Here is a 16,391-nt window from a genome sequence, read left to right as displayed (position 1 = left end):
GTGAAAGGTATCCGCTAAGTTCCACTTGGACTCTTTGTTTTCACATCATAAGAACACCCATTGTGCAGACTTCCACGCTGAAGAACAGTTGAACAATTTTCCTGTTGCCTTTTTTGAAAATGTCAATGTTAATGATTTGCATCCAATGAGCATAAACAAGAGAATCGTGGAAATCAATTGTAAATTGACTGCTCCCAGACAGGTTAGACCGTGTTTCCCTGACCGGGAATCGAACCCGGGCCGCGGCGGTGAGAGCGCCGAATCCTAGCCACTAGACCACCAGGGAGCTGCCAACTTACCCAGACTCTTGCCTCCTGCCTGCTTTTTTGACGGATGCACGAAGCACCCGTACCACGTCAGTTGTACAAAGTCAGAAATGTGTTTTGCAACGGTCATTGGTTGAAGTCTTTGAGCGGGAACTTTTGTGTCTTAGGAAACTGCTGCAGGAATATGGACTTGGAGGTGGAAAAAGTATACAACTCTAACAAGAGCGTACAGACGTTCCCTTCTCATGTGCTCTATTGACTCCTTGGTGTAGTCCGTGTTGAGGGTGAGGTTGTTGTTTCCACACAATGTCACCAGACAGGCCATCTCCCTCCTGTGTGTCGCTCCGTGCCGACCAGCGATACATGCTATCACTGCGGTGTGATCCGAATACAGGAACAAATACAAGTGGCCTGAGTGTCTAAGGTAGGGGCGCAGGTCTTCAAACGACAGGTTGACAAAAACATACATGTCCACCTTTTAGCCATACCAAGTCAATGGAACAAAACTGTCCTTTGATATATTGAATAATTGATGTTGAAGATGAATACATTTTTGTTTCTGGCACAGATGCCATGAACCTTCCTGAATCCACTTCTCTTTTGGAAAGTCTACCCTTTTTCACTATCCTTGGGCTTCATCCTTAAAACTGTGTGGGGAAGTCAGACCAAAAGCCTTTGTAATCTGCATACGTACAAAATGATTTAGGTTGATAAAACATTGCGTATTTACACTTTCACCCATTTTGTGTTGTATTTGGACTACTGCGCACATCCTCACCCCTGGTTGTGTTCTTTTTGATCACATTCCTAGCGTAAAGAACTCCAAAGCTAATGTTTTGGCCCGATTTCCACAAGCTTTCCAGAGCATTCCAAATGAGGACCAAGGCAGGTCTTATTGCTTAGGTCAGGACAGATACAATTGCAGTACCAGAACAGAAATGGCAGTGGTGGGATTCGAACCCACGCCTCCTGAGAGACTGGAGCCTAAATCCAGCGCCTTAGACCACTCGGCCACACAACCTCCGTCTACCCGTTTCAGAGGATCAATTTATCGGCATTATGAGACGGCAAACGTATGACATGGCATCTCTTTGGTTGTGGCGTTGCAGGGACAAGCCTGGATCGTTTGCTTGTCCTTTAGAAAACACTGGACAACGCAGTCCTCGTTGCGGAGATACTGCACAGTCCTACAGATATCATAGTACTGTACTACCGTTTGTTGCATTCCTCGAAATCAGGATGCATAACAAGTTTTCAAAAATGAAAAATTGTGTATTAGAGTCAGTGACTCAAATTCAGTATTGCGGATTGATTTGAAACCAAGAATATATGTAAAAGATTAGAAGGGATTTGAACCTTTTCTTACTGACAAATTTGTCAGCATTTCATCTTTTTAAGTCCACAGTTTCGGTACCTCTACTGTTGGAAGTGCAGTTCTGCGGAAGAAACAAACGCCTCTACTTTGGGGTGCATTAGTACTATTTGACAAGGAAGAATTATTTTCGTCTCAGAAAACAGACAAGATTCTCCCCAGGAAAACATAAGCGATGGTATTTAAATCTACACCTCCATAAAGCTAGGAAGCATGTACAGTTAGCAGAGTGGCGCAGCGGAAGCGTGCTGGGCCCATAACCCAGAGGTCGATAGATCGAAACTGTCCTCTGCTATCTTGAGTGTTTTAGACAAAAAAACAATTAGTTCATTCTGTCATTAATCAGCGTTTCTTTTTCTGCATTTCGTTTTTCCACGTAATCCCCGTTTACTTTTATCATACGCCAAACTCTTAAATTCTCTCCCTGAGTGTTCCATTTTCACCAGCGCGCACACACACACACACACACACACAAACACACACACACTCAGCAGCACACACACACACGAGCACGCGTAAGCACTCCCGCACACACTCAGCAGCACACACACACACGAGCACGCGTAACCACTCCCGCACACACACACTCACACTCAGCAGCACACTCTCTGCGTTTCACTTTACCATAAAACTTCCAGTTACTTTTTTTTAATTTTTAATTTTATTTTACCAGACGTTTGAGTTCACGACTTTTCGAGTATTGTAAACTCCCCCTTAACCCTTTCAAGGAACGTTCTCCTTTTTTTTCCCTCTACCTGCTAGTTCCATTCTTGACAACCGTCCATTCAATTGATCATTACACAGTAATGATTAATCACATTCCTCCCCCGCTGCCATCACATTTCTGTTTTTCACACTCCAAGGCCATGTGTCTATATTTTCTTAATTCTAGTGCCCTTATCGCACTGGGATCTTCCAACCCGGGAGTCTTTATTGTACCTTTTACAAATGGCCTCCAGCCTTTTCCGTACGTTTCAGTGCCCTATTATCGTCACTGGGATCTTGAAACCCGTACTCATTAAGGGACGACCAAATACCCAGGGAAAGCTACACCCAACTATTAGTTCACTCGTCAATGAAACTGCCCGTCACGGTAATCGAGACACAATGGCCTGAGTTGACCACTTATTTACAATTTTAATGCAATGGCAGGCTCGGCAAAAATGCAATCAATCTATCAAAATCACCAATCTGTGCCTGGGATTAAAAAACAGTGTTTGACTTGCAGACTTCAGGACAGACTCCTAACGCAGATTTTATCTAAAAAGAAAGGTTCTGCTTACCTTGAATTCCGTCTATTTAATTTAATTCCGTCTACCCGTTTCAGAGGATCAATTTATCGGCATTATGAGACGGCAAACGTATGACATGGCATCGCTTTGGTTGTGGCATTGCAGGGACAAGCCTGGATTGTTTGCTTGTCCTTTAGAAAACACTGGACAACGCAGTCCTCGTTAGTATAGTGGACAGTATCTCCGCCTGTCACGCGGAAGACCGGGGTTCGATTCCCTGACGGGGAGATGGTTTTGGTTCCTCTTATTTTCATCAGTGAACATCTTGTTCAACCTTGAGCAGTGACCACAGTATGCCTCTCTGATAATTGTGAAGCGTGGACCCGGAGACACTGCACAGTCCTACAGATATCATAGTACTGTACTACCGTTTGTTGCATTCCTCGAAATCAGGATGCATAACAAGTTTTCAAAAAGGAAAAATTGTGTATTAGAGTCAGTGACTCAAATTCAGTATTGCGGATTGATTTGAAACCAAGAATATATGTAAAAGATTAGAAGGGATTTGAACCTTTTCTTACTGCCAAATTTGTCAGCATTTCATCTTTTTAAGTCCACAGTGTCGGTACCTCTACTGTTGGAAGTGCAGTTCTGCGGAAGAAACAAACGCCTCTACTTTGGGGTGCATTAGTACTATTTGACAAGGACAAATTATTTTCGTCTCAGAAAACAGACAAGATTCTCCCCAGGAAAACATAAGCGATGGTATTTCAATCTACACCTCCATAAAGCTAGGAAGCATGTACAGTTAGCAGAGTGGCGCAGCGGAAGCGTGCTTTGTCCATAACCCAGAGGTCGATAGATCGAAACTATCCTCTGCTATCTTGAGTGTTTTACGTGAAAGGTATCCGCTAAGTTCCACTTGGACTCTTTGTTTTCACATCATAAGAACACCCATTGTGCAGACTTCCACGCTGAAGAACAGTTGAACAATTTTCCTGTTGCCTTTGTCAACGTTGCCAATGTCAATGTTAATGATTTGCATCCAATGAGCATAAACAAGAGAATCGTGGAAATCAATTGTAAATTGACTGCTCCCAGACAGGTTAGACCGTGTTTCCCTGACCGGGAATCGAACCCGGGCCGCGGCGGTGAGAGCGCCGAATCCTAGCCACTAGACCACCAGGGAGCTGACAACTTTCCCAGACTCTTGCCTCCTGCCTGCTTTTTTGACGGATGCACGTAACACCCGTACCATGTCAGTTGTACAAAGTCAGAAATGTGTTTGGCAACGGTCATTGGTTGAAGTCTTTGAGCGGGAACTTTTGTGTCTTAGGAAACTGCTGCAGGAATATGGATTTGGAGGTGGAAAAAGTATACAACTCTAACAAGAGCGTACAGACGTTCCCTTCTCATGTGCTCTATTGACTCCTTGGTGTAGTCCGTGTTGAGGGTGAGGTTGTTGTTTCCACACAATGTCACCAGACAGGCCATCTCCCTCCTGCAAGTCGCTCCGTGCCGACCAGCGATACATGCTATCACTGCGGTGTGATCCGAATACAGGAACAAATACAAGTGGCCTGAGTGTCTAAGGTAGGGGCGCAGGTCTTCAAACGACAGGTTGACAAAAACATACATGTCCTCCTTTTAGCCATACCAAGTCATTGGAACAAAACTGTCCTTTGATATATTGAATAATTGATGTTGAAGATGAATACATTTTTGTTTCTGGCACAGATGCCATGAACCTTCCTGAATCCACTTCTCTTTTGGAAAGTCTACCCTTTTTCACTATCCTTGGGCTTCATCCTTAAAACTGTGTGGGGAAGTCAGACCAAAAGCCTTTGTAATCTGCATACGTACAAAATGAATTAGGTTGATAAAACATGGCGTATTTACACTTTCACCCATTTTGTGTTGTATTTGGACTACTGCGCACATCCTCACCCCTGGTTGTGTTCTTTTTGATCACATTCCTAGCGTAAAGAACTCCAAAGCTAATGTTTTGGCCCGATTTCCACAAGCTTTCCAGAGCATTCCAAATGAGGACCAAGCCAGGTCTTATTGCTTAGGTCAGGAAAGATACAATTGCAGTACCAGAACAGAAATGGCAGTGGTGGGATTCGAACCCACGCCTCCTGAGAGACTGGAGCCTAAATCCAGCGCCTTAGACCACTCGGCCACACGACCTCCGTCTACCCGTTTCAGAGGATCAATTTATCGGCATTATGAGACGGCAAGCGTATGACTTGGCATCGCTTTGAATGTGGCGTTGCAGGGACAAGCCTGGATCGTTTGCTTGTCCTTTAGAAAACACTGGACAACGCAGTCCTCGTTAGTATAGTGGACAGTATCTCCGCCTGTCACGCGGAAGACCGGGGTTCGATTCCCTGACGGGGAGATGGTTTTGGTTCCTCTTATTTTCATCAGTGAACATCTTGTTCAACCTTGAGCAGTGACCACAGTATGCCTCTCTGAAAATTGTGAAGCGTGGACCCGGAGATACTGCACAGTCCTACAGATATCATAGTACTGTACTACCGTTTGTTGCATTCCTCGAAATCAGGATGCATAACAAGTTTTCAAAAAGGAAAAATTGTGTATTAGAGTCAGTGACTCAAATTCAGTATTGCGGATTGATTTGAAACCAAGAATATATGTAAAAGATTAGAAGGGTTTGAACCTTTTCTTACTGACAAATTTGTCAGCATTTCATCTTTTTAAGTCCACAGTGTCGGTACCTCTACTGTTGGAAGTGCAGTTCTGCGGAAGAAACAAACGCCTCTACTTTGGGGTGCATTAGTACTATTTGACAAGGACAAATTATTTTCATCTCAGAAAACAGACAAGATTCTCACCAGGAAAACATAAGCGATGGTATTTAAATCTACACCTCCATAAAGCTAGGACGCATGTACAGTTAGCAGAGTGGCGCAGCGGAAGCGTGCTGGGCCCATAACCCAGAGGTCGATAGATCGAAACTATCCTCTGCTATCTTGAGTGTTTAGAAAGGTATTCGCTAATTTCCACTTGGAATCTTTGTTTTCACATCATGATAAGAACAGCCATTGTGCAGACTTCCACGCTGAAGAACAGTTGAACAATTTTCCTGTTGTCTTTTTTGAAAATGTCAATGTTAATGATTCGCATCCAATGAGCATAAACAAGAAAATTGTGGAATTCAATTGTAAATTGACTGCTCCCAGACAGGTCAAACCGTGTTTCCCTGACCGGGAATCGAACCCGGGCCGCGGCGGTGAAAGCGCCAAATCCTAGCCACTAGACCACCAGGGAGCTGACAACTTTCCCAGACTCTTGCCTCCTGCCTGCTTTTTTGACGGATGCACGTAGCACCCGTACCATGTCAGTTGTACAAAGTCAGAAATGTGTTTGGCAACGGTCATTGGTTGAAGTCTTTGAGCGGGAACTTTTGTGTCTTAGGAAACTGCTGCAGGAATATGGACTTGGAGGTGGAAAAAGTATACAACTCTAACAAGAGCGTACAGACGTTCCCTTCTCATGTGCTCTATTGACTCCTTGGTGTAGTCCGTGTTGAGGGTGAGGTTGTTGTTTCCACACAATGTCACCAGACAGGCCATCTCCCTCCTGCAAGTCGCTCCGTGCCGACCAGCGATACATGCTATCACTGCGGTGTGATCCGAGTACAGGAACAAATACAAGTGGCCTGAGTGTCTAAGGTAGGGGCGCAGGTCTTCAAACGACAGGTTGACAAAAACATACATGTCCTCCTTTTAGCCATACCAAGTCATTGGAACAAAACTGTCCTTTGATATATTGAATAATTGATGTTGAAGATGAATACATTTTTGTTTCTGGCACAGATGCCATGAACCTTCCTGAATCCACTTCTCTTTTGGAAAGTCTACCCTTTTTCACTATCCTTGGGCTTCATCCTTAAAACTGTGTGGGGAAGTCAGACCAAAAGCCTTCGTAATCTGCATACGTACAAAATTATTTAGGTTGATAAAACATGGCGTATTTACACTTTCACCCATTTTGTGTTGTATTTGGACTACTGCGCACATCCTCACCCCTGGTTGTGTTCTTTTTGATCACATTCCTATCGTAAAGAACTCCAAAGCTAATGTTTTGGCCCGATTTCCACAAGCTTTCCAGAGCATTCCAAATGAGGACCAAGCCAGGTCTTATTGCTTAGGTCAGGAAAGATACAATTGCAGTACCAGAACAGAAATGGCAGTGGTGGGATTCGAACCCACTCCTCCTGAGAGACTGGAGCCTAAATCCAGCGCCTTAGACCTCTCGGCCACACAACCTCCGTCTACCCGTTTCAGAGGATCAATTTATCAGCATTATGAGACGGCAAGCGTATGACTTGGCATCGCTTTGGTTGTGGCGTTGCAGGGACAAGCCTGGATCGTTTGCTTGTCCTTTAGAAAACACTGGACAACGCAGTCCTCGTTAGTATAGTGGACAGTATCTCCGCCTGTCACGCGGAAGACCGGGGTTCGATTCCCTGACGGGGAGATGGTTTTGGTTCCTCTTATTTTCATCAGTGAACATCTTGTTCAACCTTGAGCAGTGACCACAGTATGCCTCTCTGAAAATTGTGAAGCGTGGACCCGGAGATACTGCACAGTCCTACAGATATCATAGTACTGTACTACCGTTTGTTGCATTCCTCGAAATCAGGATGCATAACAAGTTTTCAAAAAGGAAAAATTGTGTATTAGAGTCAGTGACTCAAATTCAGTATTGCGGATTGATTTGAAACCAAGAATATATGTAAAAGATTAGAAGGGATTTGAACCTTTTCTTACTGACAAATTTGTCAGCATTTCATCTTTTTAAGTCCACAGTGTCGGTACCTCTACTGTTGGAAGTGCAGTTCTGCGAAGAAACAAACGCCTCTACTTTGGGGTGCATTAGTACTATTTGACAAGGACAAATTATTTTCGTCTCAGAAAACAGACAAGATTCTCACCAGGAAAACATAAGCGATGGTATTTAAATCTACACCTCCATAAAGCTAGGAAGCATGTACAGTTAGCAGAGTGGCGCAGCGGAAGCGTGCTGGGCCCATAACCCAGAGGTCGATAGATCGAAACTATCCTCTGCTATCTTGAGTGTTTTACGTGAAAGGTATCCGCTAAGTTCCACTTGGACTCTTTGTTTTCACATCATAAGAACACCCATTGTGCAGACTTCCACGCTGAAGAACAGTTGAACAATTTTCCTGTTGCCTTTTTTGAAAATGTCAATGTTAATGATTTGCATCCAATGAGCATAAACAAGAGAATCGTGGAAATCAATTGTAAATTGACTGCTCCCAGACAGGTTAGACCGTGTTTCCCTGACCGGGAATCGAACCCGGGCCGCGGCGGTGAAAGCGCCGAATCCTAGCCACTAGACCACCAGGGAGCTGACAACTTACCCAGACACTTGCCTCCTGCCTGCTTTTTTGACGGATGCACGAAGCACCCGTACCACGTCAGTTGTACAAAGTCAGAAATGTGTTTTGCAACGGTCATTGGTTGAAGTCTTTGAGCGGGAACTTTTGTGTCTTAGGAAACTGCTGCAGGAATATGGACTTGGAGGTGGAAAAAGTATACAACTCTAACAAGAGCGTACAGACGTTCCCTTCTCATGTGCTCTATTGACTCCTTGGTGTAGTCCGTGTTGAGGGTGAGGGTGTTGTTTCCACACAATGTCACCAGACAGGCCATCTCCCTCCTGTGTGTCGCTCCGTGCCGACCAGCGATACATGCTATCACTGCGGTGTGATCCGAATACAGGAACAAATACAAGTGGCCTGAGTGTCTAAGGTAGGGGCGCAGGTCTTCAAACGACAGGTTGACAAAAACATACATGTCTTCCTTTTAGCCATACCAAGTCATTGGAACAAAACTGTCCTTTGATATATTGAATAATTGATGTTGAAGATGAATACATTTTTCTTTCTGGCACAGATGCCATGAACCTTCCTGAATCCACTTCTCTTTTGGAAAGTCTACCCTTTTTCACTATCCTTGGGCTTCATCCTTAAAACTGTGTGGGGAAGTCAGACCAAAAGCCTTTGTAATCTGCATACGTACAAAATGATTTAGGTTGATAAAACATTGCGTATTTACACTTTCACCCATTTTGTGTTGTATTTGGACTACTGCGCACATCCTCACCCCTGGTTGTGTTCTTTTTGATCACATTCCTAGCGTAAAGAACTCCAAAGCTAATGTTTTGGCCCGCTTTCCACAAGCTTTCCAGAGCATTCCAAATGAGGACCAAGGCAGGTCTTATTGCTTAGGTCAGGAAAGATACAATTGCAGTACCAGAACAGAAATGGCAGTGGTGGGATTCGAACCCACGCCTCCTGAGAGACTGGAGCCTAAATCCAGCGCCTTAGACCACTCGGCCACACAACCTCCGTCTACCCGTTTCAGAGGATCAATTTATCGGCATTATGAGACGGCAAGCGTATGACTTGGCATCGCTTTGGTTGTGGCGTTGCAGGGACAAGCCTGGATCGTTTGCTTGTCCTTTAGAAAACACTGGACAACGCAGTCCTCGTTAGTATAGTGGACAGTATCTCCGCCTGTCATGCGGAAGACCGGGGTTCGATTCCCTGACGGGGAGATGGTTTTGGTTCCTCTTATTTTCATCAGTGAACATCTTGTTCAACCTTGAGCAGTGACCACAGTATGCCTCTCTGAAAATTGTGAAGCGTGGACCCGGAGATACTGCACAGTCCTACAGATATCATAGTACTGTACTACCGTTTGTTGCATTCCTCGAAATCAGGATGCATAACAAGTTTTCAAAAAGGAAAAATTGTGTATTAGAGTCAGTGACTCAAATTCAGTATTGCGGATTGATTTGAAACCAAGAATATATGTAAAAGATTAGAAGGGATTTGAACCTTTTCTTACTGACAAATTTGTCAGCATTTCATCTTTTTAAGTCCACAGTGTCGGTACCTCTACTGTTGGAAGGGCAGTTCTGCGAAGAAACAAACGCCTCTACTTTGGGGTGCATTAGTACTATTTGACAAGGACAAATTATTTTCGTCTCAGAAAACAGACAAGATTCTCACCAGGAAAACATAAGCGATGGTATTTAAATCTACACCTCCATAAAGCTAGGAAGCATGTACAGTTAGCAGAGTGGCGCAGCGGAAGCGTGCTGGGCCCATAACCCAGAGGTCGATAGATCGAAACTATCCTCTGCTATCTTGAGTGTTTTACGTGAAAGGTATCCGCTAAGTTCCACTTGGACTCTTTGTTTTCACATCATAAGAACACCCATTGTGCAGACTTCCACGCTGAAGAACAGTTGAACAATTTTCCTGTTGCCTTTTTTGAAAATGTCAATGTTAATGATTTGCATCCAATGAGCATAAACAAGAGAATCGTGGAAATCAATTGTAAATTGACTGCTCCCAGACAGGTTAGACCGTGTTTCCCTGACCGGGAATCGAACCCGGGCCGCGGCGGTGAAAGCGCCGAATCCTAGCCACTAGACCACCAGGGAGCTGCCAACTTACCCAGACACTTGCCTCCTGCCTGCTTTTTTGACGGATGCACGAAGCACCCGTACCACGTCAGTTGTACAAAGTCAGAAATGTGTTTTGCAACGGTCATTGGTTGAAGTCTTTGAGCGGGAACTTTTGTGTCTTAGGAAACTGCTGCAGGAATATGGACTTGGAGGTGGAAAAAGTATACAACTCTAACAAGAGCGTACAGACGTTCCCTTCTCATGTGCTCTATTGACTCCTTGGTGTAGTCCGTGTTGAGGGTGAGGGTGTTGTTTCCACACAATGTCACCAGACAGGCCATCTCCCTCCTGTGTGTCGCTCCGTGCCGACCAGCGATACATGCTATCACTGCGGTGTGATCCGAATACAGGAACAAATACAAGTGGCCTGAGTGTCTAAGGTAGGGGCGCAGGTCTTCAAACGACAGGTTGACAAAAACATACATGTCCTCCTTTTAGCCATACCAAGTCATTGGAACAAAACTGTCCTTTGATATATTGAATAATTGATGTTGAAGATGAATACATTTTTCTTTCTGGCACAGATGCCATGAACCTTCCTGAATCCACTTCTCTTTTGGAAAGTCTACCCTTTTTCACTATCCTTGGGCTTCATCCTTAAAACTGTGTGGGGAAGTCAGACCAAAAGCCTTTGTAATCTGCATACGTACAAAATGATTTAGGTTGATAAAACATTGCGTATTTACACTTTCACCCATTTTGTGTTGTATTTGGACTACTGCGCACATCCTCACCCCTGGTTGTGTTCTTTTTGATCACATTCCTAGCGTAAAGAACTCCAAAGCTAATGTTTTGGCCCGCTTTCCACAAGCTTTCCAGAGCATTCCAAATGAGGACCAAGGCAGGTCTTATTGCTTAGGTCAGGAAAGATACAATTGCAGTACCAGAACAGAAATGGCAGTGGTGGGATTCGAACCCACGCCTCCTGAGAGACCTGAGCCTAAATCCAGCGCCTTAGACCACTCGGCCACACAACCTCCGTCTACCCGTTTCAGAGGATCAATTTATCAGCATTATGAGACGGCAAGCGTATGACTTGGCATCGCTTTGGTTGTGGCGTTGCAGGGACAAGCCTGGATCGTTTGCTTGTCCTTTAGAAAACACTGGACAACGCAGTCCTCGTTAGTATAGTGGACAGTATCTCCGCCTGTCACGCGGAAGACCGGGGTTCGATTCCCTGACGGGGAGATGGTTTTGGTTCCTCTTATTTTCATCAGTGAACATCTTGTTCAACCTTGAGCAGTGACCACAGTATGCCTCTCTGAAAATTGTGAAGCGTGGACCCGGAGATACTGCACAGTCCTACAGATATCATAGTACTGTACTACCGTTTGTTGCATTCCTCGAAATCAGGATGCATAACAAGTTTTCAAAAAGGAAAAATTGTGTATTAGAGTCAGTGACTCAAATTCAGTATTGCGGATTGATTTGAAACCAAGAATATATGTAAAAGATTAGAAGGGATTTGAACCTTTTCTTACTGACAAATTTGTCACCATTTCATCTTTTTAAGTCCACAGTGTCGGTACCTCTACTGTTGGAAGTGCAGTTCTGCGAAGAAACAAACGCCTCTACTTTGGGGTGCATTAGTACTATTTGACAAGGACAAATTATTTTCGTCTCAGAAAACAGACAAGATTCTCACCAGGAAAACATAAGCGATGGTATTTAAATCTACACCTCCATAAAGCTAGGAAGCATGTACAGTTAGCAGAGTGGCGCAGCGGAAGCGTGCTGGGCCCATAACCCAGAGGTCGATAGATCGAAACTATCCTCTGCTATCTTGAGTGTTTTACGTGAAAGGTATCCCCTAAGTTCCACTTGGACTCTTTGTTTTCACATCATAAGAACACCCATTGTGCAGACTTCCACGCTGAAGAACAGTTGAACAATTTTCCTGTTGCCTTTTTTGAAAATGTCAATGTTAATGATTTGCATCCAATGAGCATAAACAAGAGAATCGTGGAAATCAATTGTAAATTGACTGCTCCCAGACAGGTTAGACCGTGTTTCCCTGACCGGGAATCGAACCCGGGCCGCGGCGGTGAGAGCGCCGAATCCTAGCCACTAGACCACCAGGGAGCTGCCAACTTACCCAGACTCTTGCCTCTTGCCTGCTTTTTTGACGGATGCACGAAGCACCCGTACCACGTCAGTTGTACAAAGTCAGAAATGTGTTTTGCAACGGTCATTGGTTGAAGTCTTTGAGCGGGAACTTTTGTGTCTTAGGAAACTGCTGCAGGAATATGGACTTGGAGGTGGAAAAAGTATACAACTCTAACAAGAGCGTACAGACGTTCCCTTCTCATGTGCTCTATTGACTCCTTGGTGTAGTCCGTGTTGAGGGTGAGGTTGTTGTTTCCACACAATGTCACCAGACAGGCCATCTCCCTCCTGTGTGTCGCTCCGTGCCGACCAGCGATACATGCTATCACTGCGGTGTGATCCGAATACAGGAACAAATACAAGTGGCCTGAGTGTCTAAGGTAGGGGCGCAGGTCTTCAAACGACAGGTTGACAAAAACATACATGTCCACCTTTTAGCCATACCAAGTCAATGGAACAAAACTGTCCTTTGATATATTGAATAATTGATGTTGAAGATGAATACATTTTTGTTTCTGGCACAGATGCCATGAACCTTCCTGAATCCACTTCTCTTTTGGAAAGTCTACCCTTTTTCACTATCCTTGGGCTTCATCCTTAAAACTGTGTGGGGAAGTCAGACCAAAAGCCTTCGTAATCTGCATACGTACAAAATGATTTAGGTTGATAAAAACATGGCGTATTTACGCTTTCACCCATTTTGTGTTGTATTTGGACTACTGCGCATATCCTCACCCCTGGTTGTGTTCTTTTTGATCACATTCCTAGCGTAAAGAACTCCAAAGCTAATGTTTTGGCCCGATTTCCACAAGCTTTCCAGAGCATTCCAAATGAGGACCAAGCCAGGTCTTATTGCTTAGGTCAGGAAAGATACAATTGCGGTACCAGAACAGAAATGGCAGTGGTGGGATTCGAACCCACGCCTCCTGAGAGACTGGAGCCTAAATCCAGCGCCTTAGACCACTCGGCCACACAACCTCCGTCTACCCGTTTCAGAGGATCAATTTATCGGCATTATGAGACGGCAAACGTATGACTTGGCATCGCTTTGGTTGTGGCGTTGCAAGGACAAGCCTGGATCGTTTGCTTGTCCTTTAGAAAACACTGGACAAAGCAGTCCTCGTTAGTATAGTGGACAGTATCTCCGCCTGTCACGCGGAAGACCGGGGTTCGATTCCCTGACGGGGAGATGATTTTGGTTCCTCTTATTTTCATCAGTGAACATCTTGTTCAACCTTGAGCAGTGACCACAGTATGCCTCTCTGAAAATTGTGAAGCGTGGACCCGGAGATACTGCACAGTCCTACAGATATCATAGTACTGTACTACCGTTTGTTGCATTCCTCGAAATCAGGATGCATAACAAGTTTTCAAAAAGGAAAAATTGTGTATTAGAGTCAGTGACTCAAATTCAGTATTGCGGATTGATTTGAAACCAAGAATATATGTAAAAGATTAGAAGGGATTTGAACCTTTTCTTACTGACAAATTTGTCAGCATTTCATCTTTTTAAGTCCACAGTGTCGGTACCTCTACTGTTGGAAGGGCAGTTCTGCGAAGAAACAAACGCCTCTACTTTGGGGTGCATTAGTACTATTTGACAAGGACAAATTATTTTCGTCTCAGAAAACAGACAAGATTCTCACCAGGAAAACATAAGCGATGGTATTTAAATCTACACCTCCATAAAGCTAGGAAGCATGTACAGTTAGCAGAGTGGCGCAGCGGAAGCGTGCTGGGCCCATAACCCAGAGGTCGATAGATCGAAACTATCCTCTGCTATCTTGAGTGTTTTACGTGAAAGGTATCCGCTAAGTTCCACTTGGACTCTTTGTTTTCACATCATAAGAACACCCATTGTGCAGACTTCCACGCTGAAGAACAGTTGAACAATTTTCCTGTTGCCTTTTTTGAAAATGTCAATGTTAATGATTTGCATCCAATGAGCATAAACAAGAGAATCGTGGAAATCAATTGTAAATTGACTGCTCCCAGACAGGTTAGACCGTGTTTCCCTGACCGGGAATCGAACCCGGGCCGCGGCGGTGAGAGCGCCGAATCCTAGCCACTAGACCACCAGGGAGCTGCCAACTTACCCAGACTCTTGCCTCCTGCCTCTTTTTTTGACGGATGCACGAAGCACCCGTACCACGTCAGTTGTACAAAGTCAGAAATGTGTTTTGCAACGGTCATTGGTTGAAGTCTTTGAGCGGGAACTTTTGTGTCTTAGGAAACTGCTGCAGGAATATGGACTTGGAGGTGGAAAAAGTATACAACTCTAACAAGAGCGTACAGACGTTCCCTTCTCATGTGCTCTATTGACTCCTTGGTGTAGTCCGTGTTGAGGGTGAGGTTGTTGTTTCCACACAATGTCACCAGACAGGCCATCTCCCTCCTGCAAGTCGCTCCGTGCCGACCAGCGATACATGCTATCACTGCGGTGTGATCCGAATACAGGAACAAATACAAGTGGCCTGAGTGTCTAAGGTAGGGGCGCAGGTCTTCAAACGACAGGTTGACAAAAACATACATGTCCTCCTTTTAGCCATACCAAGTCATTGGAACAAAACTGTCCTTTGATATATTGAATAATTGATGTTGTAGATTAATACATTTTTGTTTCTGGCACAGATGCCATGAACCTTCCTGAATCCACTTCTCTTTTGGAAAGTCTACCCTTTTTCACTATCCTTGGGCTTCATCCTGAAAACTGTGTGGGGAAGTCAGACCAAAAGCCTTCGTAATCTGCATATGTACAAAATGATTTAGGTTGATAAAACATGGCGTATTTACGCTTTCACCCATTTTGTGTTGTATTTGGACTACTGTGCACATCCTCACCCCTGGTTGTGTTCTTTTTGATCACATTCCTAGCGTAAAGAACTCCAAAGCTAATGTTTTGGCCCGATTTCCACAAGCTTTCCAGAGCATTCTAAATGAGGACCAAGCCAGGTCTTATTGCTTAGGTCAGGAAAGATACAATTGCAGTACCAGAACAGAAATGGCAGTGGTGGGATTCGAACCCACGCCTCCTGAGAGACTGGAGCCTAAATACAGCACCTTAGACCACTCGGCCACACAACCTCCGTCTACCCGTTTCAGAGGATCAATTTATCGGCATTATGAGACGGCAAACGTATGACATGGCATCTCTTTGGTTGTGGCGTTGCAGGGAGAAGCCTGGATCGTTAGCTTGTCCTTTAGAAAACACTGGACAACGCAGTCCTCGTTAGTATAGTGGACAGTATCTCCGCCTGTCACGTGGAAGACCGGGGTTCGATTCCCTGACGGGGAGATGGTTTTGGTTCCTCTTATTTTCATCAGTGAACATCTTGTTCAACCTTGAGCAGTGACCACAGTATGCCTCTCTGAAAATTGTGAAGCGTGGACCCGGAGATACTACACAGTCCTACAGATATCATAGTACTGTACTACCGTTTGTTGCATTCCTCGAAATCAGGATGCATAACAAGTTTTCAAAAAGGAAAAATTGTGTATTAGAGTCAGTGACTCAAATTCAGTATTGCGGATTGATTTGAAACCAAGAATATATGTAAAAGATTAGAAGGGATTTGAATCTTTTCTTACTGACAAATTTGTCAGCATTTCATCTTTTTAAGTCCACAGTGTCGGTACCTCTACTGTTGGAAGTGCAGTTCTGCGGAAGAAACAAACGCCTCTACTTTGGGGTGCATTAGTACTATTTGACAAGGACAAATTATTTTCGTCTCAGAAAACAGATAAGATTCTCACCAAGAAAACATAAGCGATGGTATTTAAATCTACACCTCCATAAAGCTAGGAAGCATGTACAGTTAGCAGAGTGGCGCAGCGGAAGCGTGCTGGGCCCATAACCCAGAGGTCGATAGATCGAAACTATCCTCT

At 44.4% G+C, this 16,391-nt stretch overlaps 14 non-coding genes across 14 annotated transcripts; all 14 read right to left on the bottom strand.

Moving 5' to 3' along the window:
- Nucleotides 1-214: 214 nt before the first annotated feature.
- trnae-cuc (transfer RNA glutamic acid (anticodon CUC)) lies at nucleotides 215-286 on the bottom strand. The gene has a single exon. It is a non-coding gene; the product is annotated as a tRNA-Glu (tRNA).
- Nucleotides 287-1,205: 919 nt separating this feature from the next.
- Nucleotides 1,206-1,287, bottom strand: trnal-uag (transfer RNA leucine (anticodon UAG)). Its single transcript has one exon. It is a non-coding gene; the product is annotated as a tRNA-Leu (tRNA).
- A 2,700-nt stretch (nucleotides 1,288-3,987) lies between these two features.
- Nucleotides 3,988-4,059, bottom strand: trnae-cuc (transfer RNA glutamic acid (anticodon CUC)). The gene has a single exon. It is a non-coding gene; the product is annotated as a tRNA-Glu (tRNA).
- A 919-nt stretch (nucleotides 4,060-4,978) lies between these two features.
- trnal-uag (transfer RNA leucine (anticodon UAG)) lies at nucleotides 4,979-5,060 on the bottom strand. The gene has a single exon. It is a non-coding gene; the product is annotated as a tRNA-Leu (tRNA).
- A 1,032-nt stretch (nucleotides 5,061-6,092) lies between these two features.
- trnae-uuc (transfer RNA glutamic acid (anticodon UUC)) lies at nucleotides 6,093-6,164 on the bottom strand. Its single transcript has one exon. It is a non-coding gene; the product is annotated as a tRNA-Glu (tRNA).
- A 919-nt stretch (nucleotides 6,165-7,083) lies between these two features.
- trnal-uag (transfer RNA leucine (anticodon UAG)) lies at nucleotides 7,084-7,165 on the bottom strand. The gene has a single exon. It is a non-coding gene; the product is annotated as a tRNA-Leu (tRNA).
- A 1,033-nt stretch (nucleotides 7,166-8,198) lies between these two features.
- On the bottom strand, nucleotides 8,199-8,270 carry trnae-uuc (transfer RNA glutamic acid (anticodon UUC)). Its single transcript has one exon. It is a non-coding gene; the product is annotated as a tRNA-Glu (tRNA).
- Nucleotides 8,271-9,189: 919 nt separating this feature from the next.
- Nucleotides 9,190-9,271, bottom strand: trnal-uag (transfer RNA leucine (anticodon UAG)). Its single transcript has one exon. It is a non-coding gene; the product is annotated as a tRNA-Leu (tRNA).
- A 1,033-nt stretch (nucleotides 9,272-10,304) lies between these two features.
- On the bottom strand, nucleotides 10,305-10,376 carry trnae-uuc (transfer RNA glutamic acid (anticodon UUC)). Its single transcript has one exon. It is a non-coding gene; the product is annotated as a tRNA-Glu (tRNA).
- A 919-nt stretch (nucleotides 10,377-11,295) lies between these two features.
- Nucleotides 11,296-11,377, bottom strand: trnal-uag (transfer RNA leucine (anticodon UAG)). Its single transcript has one exon. It is a non-coding gene; the product is annotated as a tRNA-Leu (tRNA).
- Nucleotides 11,378-12,410: 1,033 nt separating this feature from the next.
- On the bottom strand, nucleotides 12,411-12,482 carry trnae-cuc (transfer RNA glutamic acid (anticodon CUC)). The gene has a single exon. It is a non-coding gene; the product is annotated as a tRNA-Glu (tRNA).
- A 920-nt stretch (nucleotides 12,483-13,402) lies between these two features.
- trnal-uag (transfer RNA leucine (anticodon UAG)) lies at nucleotides 13,403-13,484 on the bottom strand. Its single transcript has one exon. It is a non-coding gene; the product is annotated as a tRNA-Leu (tRNA).
- Nucleotides 13,485-14,517: 1,033 nt separating this feature from the next.
- trnae-cuc (transfer RNA glutamic acid (anticodon CUC)) lies at nucleotides 14,518-14,589 on the bottom strand. The gene has a single exon. It is a non-coding gene; the product is annotated as a tRNA-Glu (tRNA).
- A 919-nt stretch (nucleotides 14,590-15,508) lies between these two features.
- trnal-uag (transfer RNA leucine (anticodon UAG)) lies at nucleotides 15,509-15,590 on the bottom strand. Its single transcript has one exon. It is a non-coding gene; the product is annotated as a tRNA-Leu (tRNA).
- Nucleotides 15,591-16,391: the final 801 nt, after the last annotated feature.

This window comes from Entelurus aequoreus, linkage group LG01 (assembly GCF_033978785.1).
Source record: "Entelurus aequoreus isolate RoL-2023_Sb linkage group LG01, RoL_Eaeq_v1.1, whole genome shotgun sequence".
NCBI lineage: Eukaryota > Metazoa > Chordata > Actinopteri > Syngnathiformes > Syngnathidae > Entelurus > Entelurus aequoreus.
Note: the sequence above shows the minus strand (reverse complement) of the source record. Positions and strands in the feature narration are given on the sequence as shown.